This window comes from Rhinolophus hipposideros (assembly GCF_964194185.1).
Source record: "Rhinolophus hipposideros genome assembly, chromosome: 19".
In the NCBI taxonomy this organism is placed as follows: Eukaryota; Metazoa; Chordata; class Mammalia; order Chiroptera; family Rhinolophidae; genus Rhinolophus; species Rhinolophus hipposideros.
Window position 1 is genome coordinate 4,895,400 of NC_138065.1, and position 6,196 is coordinate 4,901,595.

Consider the following 6,196-nt stretch of genomic DNA (forward strand, 5'->3'; position numbering starts at 1 on the left):
GACTGATCTCTAATAGTTTTAAGTTTTTCCTTCTATTTTTCATCTTTTTGCTTTCTGTTCTATTTTCAGAAAGAGTTCTTCAACTTTATCTGTCACTCCTTCTATTGAATTATTAAGTTCTGCCTTTATATTTTTAATTTTCACAAGCTCTTCCTTCTATGAATATTGTTTTCATAGTTATTTTCTTTTATTTTCATGAATATATTATGTTATGATATTAACAGGCTTTCTTTTAAAAATTGTTTTCTTTGCTTCCCGCACCATCTGTTTCCTCTGAGTTCTTTTTTTTTTTCAGGGATTTTTTGTTTTTGTTTTTGGTCTCTGCTTTTATGTGAAAGCCCTTTCTAAAATATTTGGTGGTCTTACCTATCCATTCACATTTGTGAGTAAGGCATTTAAAAGATGTGTATAATCAGTACGTGACTGAAGCCCGTTAAGGCCTCTATATAAACTTTTGAGGTTCTGGTGGGTGTGTGGAGCTCTGTTCATCTTGTGGAGCTTAAGACAAGCCTCCTAAAACATTGTGATGGACGCATGTTGCATGGGAAATCTTTGGGACACACTTGGTTGGAGCATAATTGTAAGTGCGCATAGATAGAGCAACCTGCACAACACTCTGGCCAAATGCTGAAGAGCCTTTTTTATTTAAACAAACAAACGTGATCAAGAAACAACTGTATAAGCAAGCTGCTGTAGGGGCAGTGTGTACCAGGAGCAGCAGGAGTGGCCCCGCCCAGCTCCTTTCCTGGGACCCACCCTCAGCATCTCAGCATCAAGCAACCATAGCTTTGGACTCCTGGCTGGAATGAACAAGCAAGCTTGCAGATTTGAAGATGAAGCCTCCACTCACCAAAGCTGCATGGTGCCTGAGCTGCCGAAAATTTCACAGAGTGAAGCTGTCATACTGTCTGTAAGGCGGTGAACAGTTCATGTAGCCCCCAGCAACCACGGTTCTATTTTCCTCTCTATGATTTTGAGGGCTCTCGATACCTCACGTCCAACGTGAAAAGATCTTGGAAGTTATCATTTCCATCCATACAACAGGAAAAAGCTGGGAAAACTGAAAATCAACAAAATTTTCTGGACCATCAGAGAAGTAAAGCTGTAGGGTAAACTACCCCCCCCACCCCCCGAAATCTGGAGAGACGGGTATATTCAGAGACTTAGGGAAGCATTCTCACCAGGAGCAGAAGTTCTGAAGCCATAAACTGGTGATTTTGATAAATTTCTGGAGGCTGAGTGTGGACTAGCAGAAGAGGGAGAAATTCTTGGGTGTCACAGTGTTAGGAGTATCTCCACTTTTTCTTAGGCTTTCCATTCAGAATGCAACTAAGTTCTCATGGTAAAAGTTTGAGAAAGATTTTCTTAAGAAATTAAAAATCTTCTCAAATGTCTCTATTCCTCCAGTCCCATCCAGCTTTCTGGTCTCATCTAGGGGGACAAAACAATCAACAGGAGACAGGGCTTCAAGGAAATAGAATGGGAATGCTTTGGCCAGGGAAAGGAGTAGCAGGAAAGGGAAAAATAAACTATTCCACTGGAAGAGAAACAGAACCCTTGAGAAGGCCACAGCCCTGAGACACATCAGAAAACCAAAACTGAGACTTACTCAGAAGATTATAAAATATTTCCCCTCATCCACACCCTCCTACCACACCAACAAGTCCCCACTATAATGACACAGTAAGTGACAGCTGAAAGAGCAGCAAAACACAGACTCTCTCCAAGGAGTAGTAGTACCTTGTGAATCCTCCAAGCCAAGAATGGAAGCAAAGACAAGGGTACTAGATGAACTTGAAGCCTCTAATAACTATAGCTACAACCAACATTAAACACAGCCCAACACCTAGCTAGATTAAAATAAATTATCACAGTAAAGTCCTATTTACTTTAGTTTATATTACTCAGTACAGGATATTTGTCAGGGGAAAAAAAGAATATATGCAAAAAGGCCAAGACAAAACAGTCTAAAAAGACAAAACAAGCATCAGAACCAGACTCAGATACGACACATATGTTGGATTATGAGAGTATTTAAACTAACTGTGATTAATATGTTAAAGGTGGTAATAGAAAAAGCGGAAGACTTGCAAGAATAGATGGGTGACATAAGCAGAGATGGAAATTCTAAGAATCAAAAGGGAATATCAGGATAAAACCAAAACACAGTAACAAATAATGCCTTTTATGGGCTCATTAGAAGACTCAAGAAAGGACTGGCCGGGTGGCTCAAGTGATGGGAGCGCCGTGCTCCTCATGCCGAGGTCTCCGGTTCGATTCCAACATGGGCCAGTGAGCTGCACCCTCTGGAGCTAAGCTGTCGTGGGCTGGGCTGCCGTGGGCTACCGTGTGAGAAGCTGGTGGAAACACCAACGGCTTTAACAGGAGTGGGGAGTGGGAGGCGGTGGGGGAGCGCAAGAAGGGGGGAAAAAGAAGACTCAAGAAAGAATCAGTGAACTTAAGATATATAGATAGGTCAATAGAAATTCTCACCTTGAGAAGGAAAATAAATAAACAAAAAAACAGAACATACAATAACTATAGTCCAGTATCGAAAGGTGTAATGTATATGTAATTTGAATAACAAAGGATAAGAAAGAAAATGTAACAGGAATATTTGAAGGATTAGTGGCTAAGAACTTTCCAAACATTAATTATATAAAGCAAACCAGGAGCCTAGAAACACAGAGGACATCCAACAAAGATAAATTCAAACCAACCAACTAATCAACCAAACAAAAACCACCTTGATACGCCATATTCAGACTATAGAAATCTGAACAACAACAACAACAACAACAACAACAAAAAAAAACTTGAAAGAAGCCAGAAAAATCCTAGAATTCTATATTCAATGATAATTATCCTTCAAAAGTGAGAAGAAAATGGCTTCGTTGAAATCAAAAATGGAAGGAATTCATTGTTAGTAAACCTGCCTTAACAGAAATAAATTCTTCAGACAGCTGTAAAATGATATAGGCCAAAAACGTACAGGAGAAGGAATAAACGAAAGTTATGAAAAAATAAGATGTGTGTAATCATGTATGGAAGCTTGTTGACTGGTAGACTGATGGTGACGGGATGGCACAGATACCTGGCTACTTTCTACCATTTTGGGAGTATTTCTGGACTTGTCTCTTAGGCTGGTCAGTTTCTTTAGAGAGGAAGCCTCTAACTTTTTACCTGAAGGCACACCCCACCTTAAGACGCATGGATGAGACAACGGGGTTGGTTTGGGAGAGTTCTCACTGGTTGAAATACAGATTTTCACCTTTTCTGCCAGTTTTCATTACATCTAGCCTGGTATGTGTAGGAATGATTTCTGGTGGTTCCAAATCAGTCTGAATTCTGGAGAAAATGTGTTGGCATTAGTTGCACTGCTGTAGTTTTGTCTTGAGACTGCAAATTAACTAGTTTGGAAAAGGGAAAGGTTAAAAAGTTAGGAGGAAGAACAGTCTGGAGTTATCCTTCACTCTCCATCACCTGTTCCCCCAAAAGGCATCAACCAACCTCTATATTTCTTAATGGAAGTATGGATTTAAACTGCCAACTGAGAGTTATTTGGTATATAATCAATTACTAAACATGAGTACCCACTGTGTGCTCAGCACTGTGCCAAGTACCGAGAGAAAACCAAGCTACTGACTTGGTTTCTCTCTAGGAAATTTCAGTGAGTTTGGGCGAACCAGAATTAAATGACATATAGAAGATGTGGCTAGGCAGCACAGGGCAAATGCTGGGTGAATAGAACATTTAATAAGTCTTACGAATTTGGAGAAGGTTAAATGGTTTTGGTGAAGGTAGAAGAACAGCATAAGCAACGCTAGAAAGAGCAGAATGCCTATGACTTGTATGGAACAAAATGGCACTGGTGAGACTTAATCAGAAAAATTGTTCTAGGGACTTGTTTTACTTACTATTGCTGCATAACAAACAACTCCAAATTTAGAGGCTCAAAACAGTAATGATCATTTTATTACCTCTCATGGTTTCTGTGAACAGGAATTTGGAAAGGGCTCAGCTGGGTGGTTCTGGCTCAGGATTTGTTATGTGGTTGCAATCAGATAGTGTCCTGAGCTGGAAAAGTAGGGGGTGGAGAAGCTGGGGGCTGGGTGGGTACCTCTCATTCTCTTCACAGAGGCTCGAGGCTTCTCCCTGTGATCTCTCCTATACGTTAGTTTGGGCTTCCTCGGGGGTAGATCTTTGGAGAGGGCCATTGTCTCATGTTGGGTTCCCCAGGAAGTAGACTCTGAGATGGAAATAGCATTCAGAACATTTATTGGGGGGATGATATTGGATTCAATATCTGGGGAAGAGAGGAGAAGGAAGCAGGATGAAGCAGTGGGAGAAAGTGAATGGCAATGCAGGCCCCTGGGGGTGCTCTGGAGCGCTGATGAATGACCCCTCAGAGTTAGTCTAAGTTGGGGCAAAGGGCTGGCCGGGTCTGTGTATCTCTGTGTTGAAGGAGGTCTATCCTTGGGCAAGGCACTTTTCTTCAGCTAAGATAACCCCCTACAAGGGCCGAGAGCGGAAGGTCATCCCGGAACGGAGGGGAATCAGTTCTTCATTCCTGAAGGAAAATCTGGGTCGTGCATTTCTGTGTCCACCACAGCCCTGACCAGATCGGTGGCTTTCAGTAGAGGCCCTCCTGTAACAGCCTGCCACTGAGAAAGTTGGGGGGTAAATACTTCAACCTCATTCCCCTCCAAACTCCCCATCTCCTGCCAGCCCTCTCCCCCACCTCCAAACCCAGCAAGTCATAGGACTCGGTGGGGTTTTGAGTCAGAGTGAAGAGTGGATCTGGCGGACAACAGAAGATATTTTGTAGCAGAAGATGAGTTTAGTTTTTGAACCTTAAAGACACGTCAGTTAAAGAATATCCTGGTGAACGCTTCTTATTGGGGGATTCAAGGCATGTTCTGAACCACCCTCTTACTCATTCCACTCCTTGCTTCTTTGCTTTCATACCACCTCCGGATTACTTAACCTCACTCTTGGTTCTAACATTTAAACCCTGCCTCATTACTTCCTTTTAAAACATGTTCTAGTTCATGAGTTTGGCTTTTCTCCTGACTGCATTTCATTCTTTCATCCTTCATTTAGTTCCATAGGTCCATGTACCAGCCTGGTAACGTTCTTCATTCACCCTCTTCCCAGTCCTATGGGGAATTTCTCCTCCCCCAGCATCTTGGTTATCCTGTCTTCTTGATTAAGATTGGAAACAGGTAAGTTCCAAGGTCTTGAGGTAATGCAGATGAGAGATGGTATAAGGATGGGGACACTAGATACGGGGAGAAAGGCTCACTTTCGTAGATCTTTGTCTGTGCTTACTATGGCGTACTCTCAGAAGCTACTAGCCAACGGTAAAACGAATTCATGGCCTTTCCTCACATTTACTATTTCCAGCACCTTCTCCCATTCTGTCTAATGTATTCCGATACAGAAACCGTACCATTTATTTAACTCCAATAATCACCTCTTGTTGAAACTCTGTCTTCCATACATTTCCCACCCCAAATTCACCTCCTTATTTACTACCTCTTTCTTAGTTTCTTTGACTATTTTGGTAGACAATCCCTGTCTTCTCTTTTTCCCCTCAACCATGTTTTACTCTCTTCTTCCTGATAGGCCTCTTAGATACATGCTTTGTGGACGTCTTATTTGTTTTTCTCCTGGCCTCAACTATCACTCGTATGTGGATGACTCCTAAGTCTACTCCTTCCCAGAACTCTCTTTGGGATTCCATTCCAGAGTTCCAGACTCTGCAGTGGCGGTGGGATCAGAACACAGGACTTCTTCTTCTCAAGCTGGTACTAAAATGGGCTTTCAGGTTTCTTTTTAGCCCTTTTTTCCCCTTCCCTTGTTTTTCAACCCTTCCTTGAAATGTTCCTTAGTCCATTTTGCTTTAGTTTTTATATCATCCTCACTTCCTTTAGCTTGATTAAAACTAACAAACTTACCTAACTCCAAATTGCCCCCTAGAGATGTTATTTCATTCCAAAAGCTTTCCCTCTCCCTGTTTTCCTCTTCACAAAATTTCCTTTCCAGGGAATTCAAAGGAAACAGCAAGGAGAAGGCAATGATTATTTTGTTTTCCTTTAAAGTAGTTAACAGGCTAAGTACTCAATATTTACATTTTAAACATAAGCCAATTTGAGGAGCTGTGTGTCTCTGTAGGGGGCAGGAGGGGTGGTGG